Below are 23986 nucleotides of genomic sequence, written 5' to 3'. Positions count from 1 at the left end.
TGATTGCCATCACTCCAGATAAAAACCGACACAAAATCTTTTCTTAAAAAATTAAAATCAATTAAGTTATTGTGGTCTCCTGTGTGATAAAGTTATTGCATTGTCAATATTCCAATGCAAGTACAGATTGGGGGGTAAGGGCAGAAAACTACCTGTCATTTGACCATTGTGCCTATATGCAAGACAGACATGAGCCAATTTAAGCCAAAAACACTCTCTAAGCAGAAAACCTGATAACACTTTGTGACAAAAGAACTGGATACATGAAAAACTTATGACATTTTTCAATTGCAGGATCTTCGACTGCAGCTGTTTTCTCAAAATGTCAGTGAGAATAAAAATACACATTGGTCCAGCAGTTACTGGTTTTCAAAGGATGATACATACTTATAAAAATTCAAAAGTTCTACTAAATTAGTATTTCTCAAAATTTTGAAATCATAACTTTTAGGTCCATATCTTTGAAACTATTATACTTAAATTCTTCTTGCTATAGTGTTGATAACTTCACTGGGTGGATATTTAAAATTTATGTACATTTCATATGTTGTTTCTCCTCTGGTAGTTCTAGGATACTGTAACAGAAATTGGAAATTTCAGTGGTTTTATTCAGAAAATACAATTAAGTATCCATTATGATTCAGATATTATACTTGCTGCGAATTGTACAAAGAATGACATAATCTGTTGTGTATTGGTTCAAAGTACTTTTTTTAAACAAATCCATGAAATTAAGGGAAATTAATATAATTAAGCAACTTGTGCTATATGAAAAGAGAAATATAACAATAACAGCTTTAGTAAAAAAACTCAATTAATTGCCTTGGTTTTGCTCGTCTTTGCTAACTGACCACTCTCCAGTAAGAATGCACAGAACTGAAAAATAAATCCAAAGATTAATAGCCAAGAGCTAGGAAAAGAAAACAAAACAAAGAATCTCCACAATGCATTTTAAGTTAGGATAAGGAATATCTCTGAACTTGCTCATTGAGACACTTTTATAGGCATTGAGGCAAACGGCAAAGTTTTTTTTTTTTTTTATTAATAATGTAGAAGCTTTAGAAAGCAAATGCTTCTGACAGAGCAATACTTAAACTTGAAAGCACAAGTTCTCCTTTATAAATAAAAATGTTTCTCTCCTGCTGCTCTTGAAGCACACAATTTGGTTAGCGATTTCAGAAGGACATCATTAGTCCTCAGCACACTTCTTTTTCTGCAAGTTCAACTTCTCCCACAAAGGATCAAATAGTAGTGCTTATCTCTGAAGCCCCCAGTCTCCTTTGACTTCAAAGGCCATTCGAGAAAACAAGGCTGCCATTAGCCTGCATGTCAAACACTGCTGAAATATGAGTCTTGAGAAAAGGCCATAGATTCCAGCTCTGAAGTGCAGCTTTTCACTCTTCTTAAAATTAATCATTCTAAATGTTTACAAATCCATTAGAACTGGATGCATGTCAATCAATTTTTACTTTGTTCACTCATAAATGAGTTTAATGCATATTCATTGATCCATAATTTCCTCTTTGCCTCCACACCGGATTTGTCTGCCTTATATTTGAATCTGCAGACACATTGTAAACCCCTATAAATAGAAACAATAATTTTTAAACAATGGTAAAGAATTTATAGCTATTCTGGCAAGAGGCAAAAAGTTTGGTGATACAATAAAATGTGTGCAAGAAATGAGAAAATGAGTATGTTTTCTTTTGTTTCAAATATGAACTCTTTGACCTAATGTCTAGTTTCAGTTACAAGTAGTAGAGTGATCTCATAAAGAAAACAGGCTCTCTCTGCAGATGATTCTTAGCATCATTTTCTGCTTTTATGACTTTGCTTCTTCATAGCAAGTGATTTTTAGGGAGCTACTTTGCCTTTTGCTCCATGACAAATTATTTCCATAACATATTGGCTTAAAACTGCCCAATTGTTTTATCGAATCTCCCCTGTGGTAAGGAACTGGAGGGAGGCTCTGTTCCTATGCTTGACGCTTCACTGACAACCAAGGTCACAGGATGGTGGTCACGTTGCCGAGAGGCTGGTCCCAAGGATCCAGGACAACTTCACTCACACGTGTGGACGTTGGAGAGGATGATTAGATGCTGAGTATCTGGGACTGTCCGCTGAGGAAGTCCTCTCCAGCACAGCAGGGTCAGAATAGCCCTGCTTCCTGTGTGGCAGCCAGGAAGACTGTTCCGTGAACCAGAGGAGGAGGATGCCATTTTCTCGAGAGATGGATGCCACACCCTGGTGAGCCATCTCTTCCATCATACCGAACTGGTCAAAGCAATCCCAGAGCCTGGCTCTGCTCAAGGAGTGGACACGATCCAGGAGAGCATGGAAGAGCTTGTATCCATTTTTAATCTGCCCCATCAGCAAACTTTCCCAAGTGCCTGCCCCACACCCTGGACTTGTAAATCACAGTACTTTAGACATCCTGTGTAATTTATTTAACCTTCATTAAGTCATTTGGCTACTACTTTTAGTTAAAGAATTATTTTGGTCTTCTGGAGTTCCTTCTAACCCAGGAAGCAATGGAAAATATAAAATTAGAATTTTTCCTATGCATTTGCTAATTCACAGGGTGTCTGTTTTTAATAATAAAATGGGCAAATTTGTTACCATACCTTGATACTCTCATGATTAATGTACCAACATCAAACACAGAAATCATTTGACTGATAAAGAAACATTGGTGTATTCTCACTTTCAATAAACCATCACCCCGCTGGAGTAGACAGCATTATCTCTACTCCATGAGTTGAGACATAAAAATAAAAATAAAGTAACTTTCTCCAGGTCACCCTGCTGCAGATGTCAGGGCTGGGACAAGCTTCCTCTCTTGTGTCCAAGCACACACAATGTATCTGTGCAACTGAATTGCATCAATATTTTAACACAAAATCCTACAGTGACATTCTGTGCCATTTATCCCCATTCTCTGTGAAACTTCCACATTCAATATTCAGAAGTTCTTATGATTGTGTATGCACAGTACCTCTTAAAAGTCTCAAGGCATTTATATTCACAACCTCCCACCTGAGCCTTAAAGACATAATAATTTGTATTTATGCCCTTTACAACTTGGAGATAATTACATGGCAGTTGGGCTATTTTATTCTAACTATCATGCTAACGTTCAATAACTGCATATTTGACAATTCACTAGCATCTAATTAGCAAAAAACATCTTAATAAATGCAAACATCATGCCCATTTGATAGGCCCAAGTTAGGCTATTTAAGGAGGAGGACAACTAATGAGCACTCAGGTAACTATATTGGTATTGGTGGTAATGAGCCAGTTAAACTTACTGATCTGATTTCTTTAAATAAGCTTTACCACTTACTGAGAATCATATATAAAATATTGAATAATGGCCCTTGCAGAGCATATTTTCAGTTCTGTCAGCTTTCACTATTGTTTAGCACCCTTGGTTTGTGAGGCTAGTATAAGACTCAATGGATTTGGAGTATATATCCCTGCAATGAATGTAATAAAAAAAAAAATAGAAACAGAAAATCTATGAACTGAATGAAATTTGCACTTAATATATGCATTTAAATAGAAATAAATAATTTATGGGAATAAAATTATGATTAATGTGAATCAAAGTATCTCTGCAATTGGTCTTCAACTGAACAGTAAGAAATATGTGATAAATTCTCTTGCTACATCTTAATAAGTAAAACCTTTCAAAAATCATAAAAGTAACTTTGAAAATGTTTTCAAAATTAACAAGACCATCTCTCTTTTAAGCATTTTTTGTAGACAAAATTTGAATAAACATTTTTATGTTTTTAAACTATTAACTATGGAAATTTTTAAACAAATCAAATATGGAAGAATGGCGAATGACCCTCCACCTCACCACCCTGAGTTCACCCTGCTCCAGCTACTTCGATTCCCTTGCACCAAGCCAATGTTTTCATGTTGTTCCAACTCTGTTCTTATCGACTCCCCCACCTCACAGTTCTGACGCAAATCTCAGATATTCTATTCCACCTGTAAATGGGATAAGTATCCATAAGAGCTAGGATAGCTTATAAATTTAATAAACCATACAAATATTTGGAGGATTTTGTGAAAATTTAAGAAATGAGTATTTGAAGCAAAATTTAAAAATCAATTTTTATTTTTATCAGAGTATCACTTGGTAATATACAAATAATGCTTAAGGCAAAATCACTGGACTCAATTCACTAGTGACCCATTATTATTATTATAGTTGAAGGCATTGGATAAATTTTTTATCATTGATGCCATAACTCATTTCAAAGCACTGAACAGTCTTGTACATATTTAAAATACTAACATGTGATTTAATTTTTTGTGTGTATTCTAATTCAAACTGGCCCCCATTCCATAGTCAAGGCCAACAATGTTTGATACTGATCGCTACCTAAAATTGTAACTGACAAAACATGAAACACACAATGTCTAATTTCCATTCAGAGAATTCATTTGCTCAGGAACTATTTATAAGGCACTTAGCATATGTTGGGCTATTCAATTTATTACATATAAAACAGCAAACCGATAGCTCCTGTTTTCATAGAGCTTGTAGACTCATGGGAAACAGAAAACTGAGAAATACAATCATATCATATATCATGAAGCAATAATTGCTGTGAAAAAATATAAAATCAAGTAAAATGAGCGTGACGTGGGGGTTGGGATTTGTTTCTGTTCCTTTCTTTCATTTTTATGTTTTTGTTAGTACATTATGACTTTTTTTTTTTTTTTTTTTTGGGTGGTGGTGCTGGGGATTGAACCCAGGACCTTGTATATGCTAGTCAAACACTCAACCAACTGAGCTATCCCAAAGGTAGAGGGCAAAAAGGAATAAAAAGGGGATCTCACAAAAATAGATAGGAGACCAGTAGAGCAGAGTATATGAAGGGGGAGAGAGGAGGAGAGGGAAAGGGAGTCCCTGGGGAATGAAATCAACCAAATTATGCTAATGCATGTTCAAACATGTGACTACAAATCCCACTGTTATGTATAATCATGATACATCAATACAAACATTAAAAAAGATGATTCTATGTAACAAGTGGGGTTCATTGTGACACAGTCCTACGCGCACTTAGCATGATTTACTCCATGTCATTCCTCAGCACTTCCCCTTCCCTCCAGACCTCTCCACCCCTTCTCCAGCGAGAGGGAATTTGATTGAGGAGAGAAACAGTGTGTGGTGACTAAAGTAGGGAGTGAGGCTTACAGTCAAATAACAGAAGACTGAGGGCAAAAACTTCAATTTGGGAAAAAGATAGTGTCTTTTTTTTTTTTTATTTAACAGATTTTGAATGGCTGAGTTTATTTTACAAGCAAAGGTTAATATGCAATGCTGATGGCATTACAGAGGTCTAAGATAGTGTCTTAAAGGAACTGAGGAAGGCCACTGGCGATTGCATGGAGGGAGAGAGGGTACGATTACAGAAAATGAGGTCAGTCAGAAAGGAAGAACCACATCATGTAAGATCTGAGAGGATGGGTCTAGATTATGGGTTTTATGATAAATCACTGAAGGACTCTGAGCAAGAAAGGAAAATAGATAATTTTTAGGTTTAAAAGATCACTTTGACTTTTTTTTTTAACAGAAAATTAATTATAGAACAAACTACATGGAAGAAAAGAGACTGATTAGAATAGAACTGCGGGTGTTTCTCATTAGTAGGGTGGTAGACCAGTAGCCCAGACTCCCCTCCAGCAAGGGTGCACCAAAGAAGCTACATGCAGATCAGTTCCCTCTGAGAAACTGGCTGAGAGATTCTTGCATACTGGGTGGTGACTCACACTTTGAAATGGGCAGGAAAAAGTAGACACTCAGGCACCTAAAGCCCCACCCCAGCAGAACACATGACTGAGAGGAACTCCCATCTCTAAGCTTCCTCATGAATAGAAGTTTTGAACCACACCAAATTTTGTAACTGCTCCCCAAGGGAAGAACTACTAATGTGCCTACCTCTGGGAGCTGGTGGAGCCTGGCCTTCACAAGATCACAGAGAACAAAGAGATGGTCTTAATCAACTAGGTGAGCACTTCCAGAGCCTCTTCCAGACCCAGTGCAGAGCTCACAAGCAATGAAGCTTCCCTACCAGCTCCCCCAAGATAGGGTTGCACTGCACACCCATTATTCCAACTTTGCCACCTGATCTCAAGGTTTAGACTTCCAAGTGGCCTGTATCTGAAAGCCAACAGGACAGACAACCACTAGTCCCCTAAGAGGCTAGATGTGTATACACATGGGCAAGTTCCACAGCTTCTCTTCCTGGGAGAATTCTTCAGTGATAAAACCAATCCTCCTCTAGAAGGAGCTGGATTACCCTGTTAGTTTCCCAATTTTCCTGGTTGCTACCAGAGAAACTGACCTCTAATCCACCATTATCTGAGAGCTGAAAGAGTTCAGTGTTTGCTAGTTCCTTGAGGGTAAAAGAAGGCAAAGAAACAGGTTGAAAGAGCGTGTGGTCTGAATGAGCATATAGGTACTTGTCCCAGTTCCTCCCCAGCTCAGTGCATGGTGAGCAGGCACTAAACTCCAACACCTAGCTTTTCCCTGTGAAGAGAAAGGACTGAGCCCCACACCTAGCACATCAACACTTCCAGATTCTATTTTGGAGACTGAATTCTATCTCACCTACATCAAAGCACTGCTGGGAATTGAGACTAGTCTCTGAGAGAACACTAACAAAAAAAAGACACTGTAGATGAGCACAACATTTGAGAGAGAACACAATCTCTGTACAAGCTGATTGGTTAAGCTCATCTTCTATATGAAGCTGTCTGTGAAACTTAGGAGAAGTGACTATCCAAAAAAAACCAACAGAGAGAGTCAAGGAAAATGAAAGAAGTTTAATGTGTAGCAACTAAAATAACTAGATAAATATCAGGAAATCAAACTTAATGATATAGAGATATGTGATTTACCCAACCAAGAAGTGAAAAAAATACCATATTTCATGGCAAAATCATCTCAGTCAGCATATATTCACAAGTATTGTCTGCATCCTAATGTTGCACCAAAGACAGATTAGTAGGAAACGATTTTTAAGTAAGACTAAGACAATTTTAAAAGTTTCCCATAATGCTTGCTCTCCACATTTTTACAAACAAAAATTTGGCATAAAATCTGCAACAATTACATGTTGAACAGTCATGAAGATGTTCACCAAGTTCAAGAGAGCGATGCATAAACAAACTGAGAACCTCCATAAAGAAACAGAAAAGTAACAGAAATCATGAACTGAAAAATGCAATAACTGAACTAAAAATTACAGCTAAGAAGTTCAACAGATGAGTAGATTGAACAGAAGAAAAGATTAGTGAATCTGAAGCTCTGTCATTGGAATTTATTCTGTTGTGGAAGTGAAAAGAAAGAAAAAGACAGGCCATCAAAGGGATGGTTGTACACATTATCTTAATGACCTTTTTCTCCAGAGTTGTGCTTTTCACTCAAAGCCTTTACTTGATATATGTATAGCCTCCCCTGCTCTTTTGGTTTGCACTCGCATGGAATCTCTATTTCTATCCCTTTAGTTTCAGTCTATGGGAATCCTTAAAGTCAGTATGAGTCTCTTTTAGGCAGCATATAGTTAGCTCCCCCTTTAAAAATACCTACTCAGAAAAGCAGTAACGTAGAAGAAGACAGAGAGGCAGAGTTGAGGATGGAAAAAGGAAGGCAATGCAAAATGAGTTCTCAAAAAAATCATGCTATATGCATATATAAAGATACCAAGGGAATTTCACCTTTATGGATATGTAAAAAGAACCAATCAAATATAAATAAGTAGACGAGCAAAAGGAAGTCTATTAAGGAAGGAGAAGAAGGGAGGGGAGACAGGAGAGGAAGAAGAAAATGCGGGATGGAGAACTGAAATCAAATTCCATGCATGTATGAGTTTGTCAAGATAAACAGAAATATTATAACTATCAAGTTCTAATAAATAAATAAATAAACCCATTCACCCACTCTATGTCTTTGTATTAGAGAATTTAGTTCATTTGTTCATTGCTCTATTCCTGACTTAAAGATTCTTTTTTCCTTTCTTCTTTTCTACTTCATGATTTGATGATTTTCTTCAGTGGAATGTTTTGATATATTTTATCTTTCTTATATTTAAGTTCTTGCTTTCTGATCACAAGGTTTAATGTTTTAGAGTTATAAAAGTGTATTTCAAACTGATAATTACTTAATTTCAAATATATGAAAACCCTACTTTTATTCCTTACTCCATTTTCTGTTTTTGAAGTTATATCTCTTATATTGTATACCCATTAATAAATTGTTGTGACTACAGATATTTTAATTCTTCTTTCTTTTAATCTTTATACTATAATAAGTGGTTCACATACATTTCCAGTATTCCAGTATTCTGAATCTGATTATGTACTTACTTTTACCAGTGAGTTCTATACTTTAATGTCACTAATAAGTATACTTTCATTTTAACTTAATAACTTCCCTTAGCATTTCTCATAAAGCGGGTCTAATTGATGAACTGTCTTAGCTCAGTGGTTTTTGTTTTGTTTAATCTAGTGAAGTATTTACCTCTCTTTAATTTCTAAATGACAGTATTCTTGGTTATCAATTTTTTTTACTTTCATTACTTTGAATATCACACTTTCTCCTAGTCTGCAAAATTTCTGATAAAAAACCTACTAATAGCATTAGAGATGTACTTATGTATGTAACATAAACCTTTCCATTTACTTATTTACTTACTTATTGGAAACTTTCAAAATATTCTTTGCCTTTGATTTTTGTAGTCTGATATAATGTGCTTAGGTGATGTTTTCTTTGGGTTGAAATTGCTTGGAGGTTGGAATTGTTTTTAAGCTTTGTGTACCCAGATGTCCATATATCTTCCCCAATTTGGGGAGTTCTTAGTATTTATTTTATTTAAATATTTTTACCCCTTTGTCTTATTCTCCTTCTGTGGGAAACCTATAATATGAACATTAATTCTCCTGATGGAGTCTCACATAATTTTTCTTCATTTCTTTTCATTGTTATTTTTCCTATAAGTGATAATTTCAAAAATACCTCATTTTGAATTCAAAGTCTTTGATCAAGTTTGGTGCTGGTGCTCTCTATTGTACTTTTCATTTCATTCACTATATTCTTCAGTTCCAGAATTTCTTTTTTATGTTTCTCTTTGTAGAACTTCTGATTTTGTTCAAATATTATCTTTCCCTGATTTCATTGATTTGTCTGTGCTTTCTTACATCTCTGAGAAACCTTAAAACAATTATTTTGATTCTTTATTAGGCATTTCATAGTTCTTCATTTTCTTGGGGTCATTTGCTGAAATGTAATTGTGATCTTTTGGTGATGGAATGTTTTCTTGATTTTTCACCTTCCTTGATGTTATGCATCTCTGTCTTTGAATTTGAAGAAGCAGCTATCTCCCTAAGTCTTTAGTGATTGGTTTTAGAACATAAATACTTTCATCAGTCAGCCCAATAATGGATTCCTAGATTCTCTGAGACCTTTCTATGGATGAACACACTCCACACCTTTAAGGGATTTTAAAGATTACATGCCTTCTCTCAATCCCACAAAGACAGGCCAAATACTGAGAGCTTCCTGTTTTCCCAACAATGATGTTCTTAAATGCTGAAGTTGCATGTCTTCCTCAGTCCTGCAGAGTAGAGCTGATGATCTTTGAAAAATACTTCCACCCTCAGTATACAGGGCTGCACTCAAGGAGTCAGTAGGAAAGAGGACAAGGACATATTCAGAGAATTTCACTTGCTCATGAGTCAGTCAGGGGTATTCTGCAGGCAAGATATCCTAAGTAACTTATAAACAAACTTCCTGATCAAGTGCAAGGAGTAGTGAGTATGGTCTTTCTTTTCTTCTTCTATCCTCTCCCAACATTTAGCTCCATGGTCACCTCAGTAATCTAGGTGAGGTGAGAAAGTAGTAGTCCTCTTGGGACACATTCCATGCAGATGGAAGAGTCAGACGCTCACTCACTATGGCCTCACTTTCAATCACAGGAGAAGGCACAGGCCTCACTTGGCGCTGAGCTGTGCTTCTTGGGAAACAATTGATGTGGGTTCAGGAAAACTGTTCTTCTTCCTCTTTTGCTCCAGTGGTGTGCTAGACTCCTTCACTCCTCTCAACATCTCCCACAAAGGCATCCTCATCCACTTGAAGTTGTCAAAATCAATGCCTCTCCAGGGTTGTGTTTACAGAAAATCCCTGTTCTACCCCCTTGCTGATATCATCATTTTCTTGAGATAGAATAATTGATATGCTTGAATAAGAATGATAGAAAGGAAGAAAGTAATGATGCAGAAAAGAATAGTGATTTCAGAGAAAATTCTATAAGTGAGCTAAAAGATGTGGGCTCCAATAGCCTTTACTTGCTCACAAACTGTGTGTCAAAGAAGCAGTGATACTCACAGAGTGTTATGCTCATCACTGTGACAAAATACCTGAAAGAAGAACTAGAGGAGGGAAGATTTATTTTATTTGATGATTTCAGAGACTTGCTACGGTCTTACTGTCCATCATAGGAGAAGTCATGAGCTGCATTTCACACTGAGCTGCCCTGGGGTAGAAATATCATAGCAGAAGGGTTTGGCAGAGCAAAGCTGTCCATCCCATGGTGGCTGGGAAGCAGAGAGAGAGAGAGAGACATAAAGGGACCAGGGACAAGAAACACCCTTCCAGGGAATACCCCCTGTGAACTACTTAATCCAAGTAGGTGCCACTTCCTCAAGTTTCCACTACCTCCCATTAATGGATTAATCCACTCATGATCAAATAACTTGCCAAAATACCCAACTTCAAACATTGCTACCTTGGGGACTAATTCTTCAACTCATGAGCCTTTGGGACACTTCTTATCCAAACCATGTCAAGTGTACATAAGGAAACATACTACCTGCTTGCTTTGGCTGGCCAGTTAACTGCCATGATTCTCAACCAAGATATTATAAATCCTAATCATAATTATCTTTCCCAAGGTAGCCCCTTCTCCTGGTCTTGGCAGCACTGCAGGTTTCAGGCATGTGACCTACTTCACGGCTGTAAAAAGGTTGTTCCTAAAGTAAGGTCCCCACAGCAAAAGCAGCAGCGTCTATGGATAGTGCTTAGAAAAACAATTTCTCAGATGTTACCACAGACCAACTACATCAGAAATTCTGGGTATAAGCCCAGTGGTTTTTATGTTAATAAGCTCTCCAGATATTCTGGTGCATAGTAAAGTTTTAAATTCACTGTTCTAGGAAAAGTTATATAAGAAGCTTCAAAAATCATTCCCAACCCCATAGTTTTCAGGCAATGACTCCCCCAAATTCATTGGTCTGTGATTAGCAGCAGTTCCCATGTAAGTACCTGCCAGCATGAATCCACCTTCCCTGTGACAGCAGCCTTTGCAGTAGATATTAAGAATCAAATACTACCCTTCCTGCTCTATTCTCTGCAATGACCATTGCCATGCCTATAATAACAGTTTTGTTTTAAAACCAGTTTCTCACTTTTATGAACACCTAGTTAGACTGGAATAAAGAGAGACTTTAAAATGATTTTTAATTTGTTTTCAAGTGAACTTTAGTTATCAATACACTTAATGTGCCAGTAAAGTAAAATACATGTTTCTGGATCTGAATATTATAATTATCCTTGTATAAAATATCACAATAAGTCCAGTTAATTTGTTTTCCTACCACTGTTATGGGAAAAGGAGTCATTGAGGAATCAGCTCTGGGGAAGAAATAGGGGAACTGATGACTCTGTCTCTCCATGACTTGGGTAGGAAGGCTGCATGTTGTTTTCCTGGGATTTCAGGAAACAAATTCTTTTGAAAGTACAAAGTCTATATAAATCGGTGAGTAGAGTACACATCTGAAATACGATAAGCTTGTCCTATCAAGATGATATTTAGTTTTTATTCTGGTTATCATTGGTTATCATTTGGATTGATCAGGTTTTGAATGTAAAGAATAGACTTTTTCTCATTTTAAATGTTAAAACTCATCTCAGTGGGAAGTATTATAAACTCCGTTTAATGTGCTCCCTTTATAACATAAGCATCACCTTTGTCATATTAAAATCGATTCATTCTTAGTAAGATAAAATTAAAAAGAACTCCAGCCGAATATAATTAAAAACTTGGACGATATATCTTCTAAGAAACCAAGTGATTCCTGCACTGTGGGGAGTCCTATATGCTTCCCCACTGTGGCTAAGTTCATAAGTGCAGTCAAAAGGATCCATGCTGGTTATAATTACATTCTAAATTAGCCAATATTAGCACTGTGCCAAATAATTCACATAGCATGGTTTCCATGTTAGACAATCAATTACAGTTCAGATGAATCCATACAAAAATCCATAATTTTTACTTAGGATCACCATTTTGTAATTTATCATATTATTACAGCAGCACCTTCAAAAGGTCAGACAGAACAATAGTGAGCAATTTCCAGTTAGCAAGTATTCCTTTATTGTCTCGAGCAGGTGAGGAAACTGATTATATACACATGCTTGATAGGATAAGAACCTTAATTTATTTTGACACTCACCTTACAGTATTTTTTAAAATAGAGAGCAATTTCATCTAAAGCCTAATAAAAGTTCCCACATGTACTAGGATGATCTGTGCTTCTGGTTTGAATTTTCTGTTGACTAACCCTCGGGAGATGTTGGAGTATAGAAGAAACATGGGAGACAGATGCCGGTGACCGAGACCTGCCTACGGGCCAAGGAAGGAACAGTTTTGCATTTTTTCAAATTTGAGAACTTAGTAGCATCCTGCTGCCTCCATGAGTTCTACCGATCACAAGGGCACAATTGCCTCATTCCAGAAAATTCTTCGATTTTTTTCGTATTCATACCAATGTATTTATTAGACCTGAAGAAACACCTACTATTTTTATTTATTGGGGGGGGCAGTACTGGGGATGAAATTCAGAAGAGTTGTACCACTGAGCTACATCCCCACCCCTTTTTACTTTTTTGAGACCGGGTTTCTATAAGTTGTCCAGGCTGGCCTGAAATCTGTAATCCTCCTGCCCTAGCCCCCAGAGCCTCTGGGATTACAGCCATACACCGCAGCACTATTTTTTTTAATACATCAAATACATTCAATTACCAAGCAAAAAGTTAAATTTGGTACATAAATTCCTTAAAACAGTTAAAAAAAAAGAACACTTTTTTTCAAACTCAAACATTTGGATCTTATTTATCATGAAAAAATAACTTTACAAGTTTTCTCTAGGATTTTAACATTAGCAATCATTGGAATCTTCCTATTACCAAGTAACCTGAAATGACATCCCACCACAACTACTTGTATGTCCACAAGAAAGAAGACACCAGACAGTAAATGGATGGTTAAGAAATGAACTGGATTGTGCAAGCTCCCCCTTGATATTCGGCCCAAGATGCTTCTAGACCCACACACCGCCGTCCACTCCCATGCCTGAACTTTCAATCATCAGAGCCCCTCCTTCTGGTCAGGCGCGTCTGCTTCCTAGAACAACTCCTTCCATGGAGGAAAGAGGCACTTATCGCCCCCACACGTTAGCTGGAGTTTTCCCTCGCAACACTTGAAAACCAGCTCGGGAAGAAAAGGACAAACGTGAACACTGGAGAAGAAAAGGAGCCGGCAAGACCATGAGGCTAGACTTGAGCAGGAGGAACTCAGACGCCTGTGCCCACGGGCGAGAGCCCTGCCAGGGCAGAGAAAGGAGGCGCTTCCCCACAAAGGCAGCGCGCTGCCAGGCATGGAGTAGCGTCTGGGCCAGCTGGCCCTGGTTCAAATCCCACCTCGCTTCTGCGAGATGCAGGACCCGGGGAGGCAGAGCTCCAGCGCTCTGGGCCTGCTCGCTTTCTCTGCAAATGGGGAAGAGAACAACTCCCCGAAGATACACACGGGGCTGTTGTGGAGACCAAACCTGTGAGGGGTTGTTAGGTCAATACCTGGGACTCGGTGACAACTGAAATACTGGTTGCTCCTGTTACGGTCACCCTGAGCTGTCCTGTGCTAAAGCTGAGGACACACTTCTGAGCCTAGTGTATGATAGAGAAAGAATGAACACGCTGTTCGGCTTTGTCTTAATGCTGCTGCCATTTTGTTTGTTCTGTGCAGCACCCTGTTCTTAATTAACCCCAGGACACCATATTCTCTTGGTGGAGCAGGGTGGGGGATGAGCCAGGGGGAAAGGTGGCTTGGGTTTAGATTGCCTGGGTAAATGCTTTTCCTCTCTGCTCTTCCTGCAAGTACTCCTGCCATGTTGTAGTAAGAGTATCCTCCGCAGCTTGAAGGCCGGCGTGCCTCCCTCAGCACTGAGCCGCTAGCACTGGGCACTGAGAAGGTTAGGCTCATTAATTGCTCAGAATTACTAACTAAGCTCTTTTCTCACTCTTGGCTTGTTTCTTTTATTAGTGTTGGGTTTTTATTGTTGTTGCTTCTTTGGGAATTCGTATGTCACAGAAAAAAAATGTCTAAAATGCTTTAAAGATATTTCAATAAGTTCTAGATATTTACTACACCATTGTGCCTACAGTTAACAATACTGTACTAGGCACTTAAAAATCTTTTGAGAACAGATTCCATGGTTAGCAGTTCTCACTACAATAAAATAAAAGTATTTAAAAGAACTTTTTTAGGTTATACTTACTAAATAATAAATCATACAATAAACAATTTGTAATAAACATGAAGGTCTTTTCCTCATGATTCCATCTCTCAAGAGCAAATTCAGAAGAAATGTGCTCTTCTTAGCTGTGAAACACAGAGCCCCTGCCCTGGGATCTGACGTTCTGAGGTGTGTGCCTCATGGGCGTTGGAGGCAGAGAGACTGAGGTTGGAATACAAGAAGCAGAATGAGCAAAATACCGAATATGACGCGTAGGGATAATGGCTGGTACACAGGCGAGGGGACAAGAGAGGTTGTATGAAGGGAAGATGGAGTTTTCAACAGGAGGAAGCAAAGTACGTCTGAGTGAGAAGGGGCATGTGAGCAAAGGCTGACGAAGACTGCAGGGGAAGCCAGCAGACAGCTGGGGATGATCGTTCAAGGCCAAGGACCCTCAACTGCACATACCCTAGAACAGCACCAGCTGGGGGTCAGGGAGGTGTCCCCAGAGCAAAGACGGTGGATGTCAGGGGATGAGGTCACAGAATCCTGGGTGAGTGCCTGGCGTGGGCCTCACGCCCCTTGCAGGATGCCGCCTCCTCGGAAGGAGGCGAGGAGCCACAGAGAGAGGTGGGAGGGAAGGGGAGCTGCTGGACCCGGCTTCCTGCGGAGGAGCGGGAGCCGGCGTGCAGAGCTGCGGGAGCAGGAGAGAGGGTCCAGCCACAGCCGGGAGAAAAGGCGGAGGGTGTGGCACGCGCTGGTGCTCAGTGAGGGCCGCCGGGGAAGGCAGTGGACGGCGGTGGACATTCTCTTCTGAGTTTCCATGTTCTCGGCGAAACTTGAGCACGGTGACCAAGGAAAGTTGACATTGATGCATAAAAATACCCAACAATTTACAAGTCTACACAGGGACCCAGGAAATCCTACGTATCTTGGAGAAAGTTCAGCATCCAAATCACAACCTCATGAATTGTTATTTGTAGTTTGGATTTGGAACGTCCCCAGAAGGCTCACATGTTGAGGCTTGGTCCCCAGTTCACCATGCTGTTGGATGGTGACAGGGCCCAGTGGGACGAGATGGGCCACACTGGGGGTGTGCCTTTGAAGGGTTTATTTTGACCCCAGTCTCTTCTTTCTCTGACTGCCATGAGGTGAGTGACTTTACTCCACCACCTGCTCCCTGCCATGATGTTCAACTTCACCACAGGCCCAGGAACAACACAGCCAAGTGACATTGGACTGAAGCCTCTGAAACCATGAGCCAAATAAATCTTTCCTCCTTTCAGTTGTTTTTCTCTAGTACTTTGTCACAGTGACGGAAAGCTGGCTAACATATGAAGCTAACCTGTCCAACAATCTGATCAGTGAATCCTGTACAGCTAATAGTAAGGCAACTCCCAGAGAGAGAACAACAGATGGGTAGATGTTACAGGAAATTTACAAACAGCAATAAGCATATGTGATGAGGGAGGCAGACTGAGCTCGAATGTGTGCTCTAGTATCTGCTTTCCATTCCTGAGGTCTCTGTGAATCAGAATATGGGATGTTGCCTTGAATCACACAGATATTAAGCAGTAGATTCCGTACCCAATGATGTTACCAAACAAAACCAAAAATGATTAAAAGCGTGTAGTAACTGTCTCCTTCAAATACTGCAACGCAGCTATCCCTGTCTTAGAGAAAATACGATAAAATCATTCAAAACGTGCAGAGTCCACCAGGGCCTCTTGTTTCTTGAGGTCCATCCCTGTGCAAAAGCGTATTCATGCACACACCCCCAGAATGGCAGCACACACGTCTGTGCACACCACCTGCAATTCACATGGTTGTTATTTGTTACACTTACGTGGGCTCCATTTTTATGAGTCATTTTCCATTCTCATGTCAGTTTAAACAGAAAGAGGAAGGTTTTCTTTTCTCCCTCATTTATTTGCCTAACTTTTTACAAATACAACAGGAGAGCCTGCTATTTTTTTGCAAAGGCCCTTGTGCACATCTTTCCATTACCTGCTTCTATAGAAATCAACCTGCAGAGACATTTTCTCATCGTCCTACAGTTAAGAATCACTAATCGTCTTCCAGGTATTCTTGGACTCCACTTTCTAGCTCCCATATTGCCACATAGTTTGGGTGGCACTCAGCAGGAGCTCTGCTAGCAATTCTTTTGACCACCATCTTTACATGGAGCAAGAGTGTTCATAAGTATCACCAAGGGCTCAAGATAGAGTTACACACTGCAAATTGGTCCTGTGAACTATGTGAGGTTTCACTGTGTGATTATGGTCCACGAATGTTTGCCTCAAAAATTAATCAAGCCACTGCAAGAGCAAATATGGAAATATGGTGGTCGATCCATTGAAATTCGTACATTTTACCCACTTGCTACATACATATCCATGATGCACATTGACATCACAGAGTGATGGGACTTTTTATAAATAGCATTATCTTCTTATCATATCTTATTCACTTTCCTCCTTTTCATTGCCATCATATAGATTTAAATCAAACTGCAAAATATCTGATCATCCTCGTCTCATTTATGGACCATCAAGTTTATCTTCAAAAGAGGAAATGATTAAAGTGTTTTCTGCTGAAGCTCCAGGAAAATAGGATTTGAAAATAGATAATTAGATAACCAAATAAATCATGGTGATGATTTCAATTTTTCTTTACCCATTAATGAGACTAGAAATAATTGCCTCTCTGGCTTCATCCACATGATTAGAAATGTTTCCAGGCTAACAGCAAATCTCTTAGGCAACATTTGGGTCTAGGAAGGACAGAATTTTGGCATTTTTAAGGTCAGAATCAATGAACACACAAAGGCAGAAAAGAGTCAAAGGCTCGTTCCAGCGGTTTCGATCTGTCACTCTTTTAGAGATGACATCTTTTAAAACACCGAACACACATTTGTGCCAGCAGAGAGTTTTAATTAGCTTTCCGGCTTAAAGCAATAATGGAAGGAGCAGACTTGGGTCACCACTTAGTGTGTTTTGGATCCTTTGAAAACTGACTTTTGTTCTCTTCTGAGCCATGGCAGTGACTGCCCTGCATCCCTCCGTGGGAGTTTTTCAGAGTGACAAATCAGCCATGGCACAAACAGATTCTAATTAGCAAGGACAGGATATTGACTGGGGTAACCGTTGCTTGACAGAGGTGACAGAAAAGTTTCAGGGCCATGAACTTTCCATGCATTCCGTGAGCATGCTCTCAGGACTGCAGCCAGATCGGCATAGTTCTACCACAAATATCGGAAAAACCCCTATCAAAAAAGTCCTCTGATGTAGCTCAGCTAGAGGAAAGAGATGAAAGATCACTGATCAATGATAATTCTTCCCATGAATCAGCCCCGCTAGCCGAATCTTATAGAACCCATTAATTGTTGGAATGAGCAGCAGCTGAACTGCTTTTGAACCTAAGTCCCCTCGCCAAGAGCCATTTCACATTATCAATTCTTCTGCCCAGGTTTCTCCTATTCTTTTGGACATAGTTTTTAAATAATGCAATGTTGCTATTGAAAATAATAGCTGAAAATTTCCCTGGGTCTCGCAAACATCTAGATTACTCCAGGTCCCTCAGAGCCAGCTACTCTAAAATCAAGTGAGTCCCAAGACATTTTGAAAACCCCAGAGGGACATCAGGTTTGCTCAGCATGGCCCATCAGCCAAATATGCCTTATTCATCCAGTCAGAAAATACTGGATTTCTGGTTTTTAAAAGATGATTTTTGTCAAGAGTAAGAAATAATTAAGACTTCATCCCCAATTTTAAAAAAATCAATCTACCCTAAGGTGGTGCAGAAGTAATCTTTATTCCAGAAACACCACCAAGAATATCAGTTCTGTAGCTGTGCTCCATCAACCACTCAGGCTCTTTCCCATGACTGAACAGGAGGCAGCACAAAAAGAGGACATCAGGGAGACGGGACTTCAGGAGATGCCCTGCCTTACTTTACTCAAAGAATCCCATGGGTAACAGACCAAGCACTTAGCAATCAGCTCCCACAGGCATATCCCAGTCAGAAGGGACTCTACCTGTAGGTGACAAGGACAGATGGGTGCTTATCAGCCTATCATCTGCCCAACAGTGACCTTCATGCATTGACTTTGTGTACTATAGTTGAAGTACAAGTAGCATCTATTAGTAAAACATGTTCACTAATCAAAGAAAATGTCTTAAAATGACTTGTATAAAGAAGATATGCTCCTGTCTTAACCTGTCACAATGGAACAGTTCAACACCCATTGGGAACACAATAAATATAACACAGGACACAGAGACTACTCCACCTAAGAAACCTAAGTCCTCAGAAGCAGAAGGGGCTTTGAATACTTAGCTCAACTACCCCAAGTGGCACTTGAACCCCTTCCGCACCATGCTCGGAGATAATCTCAGAGCTGGAAGCAGTCCAAGGATAGGGACAGCGAAGGCAGAGGTCTTGATATAGGAATGTAGTAGCTACTGTGTTTGAAGAACAGCAAGGAGGCCAGGTTGTCAGACTGGGGTATGTGAGGGATAGAAATGAAGTAGATAAGGCTAGTAAGGGAACCAAAATGAAGTGGGGGTAGGGGTATGTGTGAGACTTTGTAAGTTGCAGTAAGGAACAGAACCATTGTTATAACCAGGTGGAAGAAGAGGGATTGGGGAGAGTAAGATTGATGTTGGCTCTTCAAAGGGTTGTTCTGGCTGCTGTGCTGAGCATGGTTCGGAGAGGACAAGGCCAGCAGCAGGAGGCCTAGAGACAAGGCTACTTCAACAATTCAGGCCAGGCTTAGTGCAGGACAGGACATGGGCATTGGAGATGACACCATGAGTAGGTAGATTCAGAAGATAATTGTAAGTAGAATTTTCTAGTGGTTGAAATGTAGTTCCTGAAATAAAGAAAAAAGAATGAAACCAAAGGTATGTCTCCAACAGCTGCAAGTACAGGACTGCCCTTTAGAGCTGACAGAGATATGAAAAGAGACTTTGATTTTAAATAAATGATGTTTCAGGTGCTTATCCAAGTAGAGAGATGCAATCTGGCACTCTGGCACTCGGGAGAGATTTCAGGCTGAAGATTTAAATTTGGAGTACTCTATATGGAAATGCTGCTTGAAGCCATGAGACTGATGAAAACAGCTTGGGAATGGTAGGTAAGGGAGAAGTAGACCCTGGTGTCATGGCCTCCACTGTTCTGTAGTGACGGGAATGAGAAATCAGCAAAGGACACCCAACAGGAAGGGCCCATGAGTCAGGAGAAAAACTAGTGTTAGGAGTAAGAGGAGGAGAGTGTTTTGAGGGTCAGAAAATGAGCATCTATGTAAAATGCAGTTGTAGCTAAGGAACCTGAGAAGATGTAAGGACAAGCCCTATGGTGGTCACAGGGTTTCACAAGAGCAATGGTGGAGGCAGCAACAGTAGGAAAAAAGAAATGCAGAAATCAGACATGGATCACACTTTCAAGAAGATGTGCTGAAAAGGGAATCACTCTGATTTTACAGTGACAGGATTGTAAAGAGGTCCTATTGAATGTATTGGCTGTTGAGGAAACAGAGGTTCTAAAGAATCATGTTAAAACACTAAGGTTGAGCTGGGTGTGGTGGGACACATGTCTGTAATCCCAGCAGCTCAGGAGGTTGAGGTAGGAGGATTGTGACTTCAGAGCCTGTCTAAGCAACTTAGCAAGGACCTAAGAAACTCGGTGAGACCCTGTCTATAAATAAAATATGAAAAAGGCTGGGGGTGTGGCTTAGTGATTAGCACTGCTGGGTTCAACCCTGGTATGGGAAAAAAAAAAACTCTAAAGTCACCTTTTTGCAAACTTACTGTTTTTACTATTGGCAATTGTTATATCATTTGTTTTTTGTGTCAATTAACAGTGTAGATGTCATAATAGGAAATAAGTATTTAGTTTAATACCGCATATTGTTTACATTGGTTGTCATTATTTGTCTCCCCCTAAATGGTAAGGAACTAGAAACTTTTAGAGACACTATAAGTTCATGGGTAGAAGTTCTGCTGCCTCAGATTCATACTTATAAATGTGTAGACACACAAACAATATGAAAAATCAATGGAATAAATCATCCCATAAAACCAAAATACCTCAATAACAAAACCCATTGATAACACAGTGAAGGAAATGCCAGAGAAGAAATTTGAAAACTTCACAAACTGATCTGTGAGGTAAAAGAAAATGTAAGGAATGAAATCAAAAATAAAATACAGGAAATGTACTCAGACATTCTGAATAAGAACCAAATAGAACACCTCAAAATGAAGGATTTACTAAACAAGTTAAAAATTCAATGGAAAGAATTGCCAACAGACTAGACCATGTGGAAGACACAGTTTAAGACAATGAAGACAACATACATAAACTTGAAAATAAAGTTGACCATGGGGAGTACAGATGTTAAGACACCATGAACAGAAATTTCAAGAAATATGGGACAATATGAAAAGACCAAATTTGGTATTCACTGGGATAAAGGCTCTGAAACACAAACTAAAGGAATTCACAATCTTTTCAATGAAAAAATATCAGAAAATTTCCAGATCTTACAATGAAATGAAAAATCAGGTAGGAATACAGGACTCCAAAAACACAAAATTACAACAGTCCCATATCAAGGCACATTATGAAAATGCCTAACATACAGAATAATGAAAGAATTATAAAGGCTGCCTGAGAAAAACGACAGGCTGCATTTAGAGAGAAATCAATCCAAATCTCAACTGATTTCTCAACCCAGACCCTCAAAGGCAAAGACATACACAGACTAAAGGTGAAAGGATGGTAAAAACACCTATAATTCACATGGATCTCATAAACAAGCAGGGATTTCTATCCTCTTATCAGATAAAGTGGACTTCAAGACAAATTTATAAGAGACAAAGAAGGTCATATCTTACTTCTTAAGTAAATTATACAAAAATGAGACATAACAATCAAATATTTATGCCCCAAACAATGAAGCATCTGTATACATGAAACAAACCCTTCATAATCTCAACAATCACATAGATCACAATACAATAATACTGGGTGACTTCAACATGCCTCTCTCACCAACTGATAGATCTTCAAAACAAAAACTAAATAAAGATGCTATAGAACTAAAAAATATAATTAATAATTTAGACTTAACAGACATATATAGAATATTTCATCCACCAATGACTGAATATACCTTCTTCTCAGCAGCACATAAATCATTCTCTAAAATGACCATATCTTAGGCCACAAAACAACTCTTGATAAATATAAAAAAATAGAAATAATACCTTGCATTCTATCAGATCCTAATGGAATGAAATTAGAAATCAATGGTAAGATAAAAAATGAAAGCTACTCTAACACCTGGAGACTAAATAATATGCTAGCGAATGGATAGCAGAAGAAATCAGGATGAAATTTAAAAACACTTAGAGGTAAGTGAGAATAGTGATACAATGTAACAAAATCTCTGGGACACTTGTTATAAGAGGAAAGTTCATAGTAGTAAGCTCATTTGTTAAAAATAACAGAAAGACACTAAATAAGTGATCAAATTACATCTCAAGGCCCTAAAAAGATCAACACTGAAATCAAAAGAAGACAGGAAATAATTAAAATCAGAGCCAAAATCAATGAAATTGAAATCTCAAAAATTCAAAAACTAAATGAAACAAAAATGTTGTTACTTGAAAAAATTAACAAAATTAATAAATCCTTAGACAAGCTAAGCAAAAAGGGAGAAAAGCTCAAATAATTAAAATTCATGATGAAAAGTGAAATATCATCATGGATACTACTGAAATACAAATGATAATCAAAAACTATTTTGAAAATTTATACTTTCAATAAATTAGAAAAACTTGGACACATCAACACATTTCTAGAGACATATGACCTATCCAAATTGACCTAGGAAACAGAAAATTTAAACAGATCAATTTCAAATAATGAAATTGAAGATAACTTCAAAAGCCTACAAAGAAAGAAAAGCCTAGGACTGGATGAATTCTCAGGATGAATTCTCAGCTGAGTTCTACCAGACTTTTAAAGTAGAACTAATATCAATCCTCTTCAAAATATTTCATGAAACAAACACTTGCAAACTCACTCTATGAAACTAGTATCACCCTGATACCAAAATCAGACAAAGACATCAAGGAAAGAAAATTTCAGACCAAAATGCCTAATGAAGACAGATGCAAAAATTCTTAATAAAATAAGGTAAATTGTAGGGGACATTCCTCAAGCTTATCTGACAGCAGTTGCTGACACCATGGTCTAAGTAAGCCAAACAGTCTGGACAGAGAAACTGAGGTAATGGTAAAGACTTGCCTTTGAATGAAGGTCTTTGCAGTTGCTGCGATTGAGTTTGAGCTGAGGGGAGGCCTCGCTCTGTCATGCATCCCAGAAAGCTGTGATGTGAGCTCGCCCCGTGCTGCCTTGCCTCATGCTGTGTGCAGGAGCTTGCCATTCCCCCAGTCCTTTGTTTCAGACCTGTTGCTGGGCAGAATTGCTTAGGCATGCTTGGTTTGTTTACACTACCTCGATGCATACTTCACCTATAGGTTGACTCTGTTATGCTTTAACAAGCATGTTAACCTGATTGGATAATGTGCCTATATATGTCCTGGGCAACCGTAAATAAAATTAGATCTGTGCCTCCAAAGCCTGGTCTCCGATGCCTGAGTAAGCGTGCTAAGTAAGGTAGGCGTCGTTCATCCTGACCCTCAGCGAACCCCGTCTCTAAACATCTACAGTAAATTGCATACAAAAACACATTCAAAAGACAGTGCACCATGATCAAGTGGGGTTCATACCAGGGATGCAAGGTTGGTTAAACATATGGAAATCAATAAATGCATTTCACCACATAAATACACGTAAGATAGAAATCACATGATTATTTGAGTATTACAGAAAAAGCATTTGGGAAACCTCAGCATCCATTCATGTTCAAAACATTAGAAAAACTAGGGATAGTAGGAGCATACCTCAATAACATAAAAGCTATACATCAAACCCAAAGCCAACATCATTTTAAACAGAGAAAAACTGAAAGCATTCCTGTAAAAACTGGAACAAGACAGGGATGCCCTCTTTCACCATTCCTATCCACTAGTCTTTGAAACTATCCAGAGCAATCAGGGAGAAGAAAGAAATTAAAGGAATATGAATAGGAAAAGAAGAGTTCAAACTGTCCATATTTGCCCATGACATGATCCTATATTTAGAACACTCAAAAAAACTTCACAAGAAAATTCAATAATTCATAAATTAATTCAGCAAAGTATCAGGATATAAAATTAACACCCATAAATCAATTACATTCCTATATACCAATGATGAATTGGCTGAAAGAGATATTAGGAAAACTATCCCAATCACAGTAGCCATAAAAAAATAAAAA

The sequence above is a fragment of the Sciurus carolinensis genome, chromosome 15 (assembly GCF_902686445.1).
Source record: "Sciurus carolinensis chromosome 15, mSciCar1.2, whole genome shotgun sequence".
Taxonomy (NCBI): domain Eukaryota; kingdom Metazoa; phylum Chordata; class Mammalia; order Rodentia; family Sciuridae; genus Sciurus; species Sciurus carolinensis.
Note: the sequence above shows the minus strand (reverse complement) of the source record.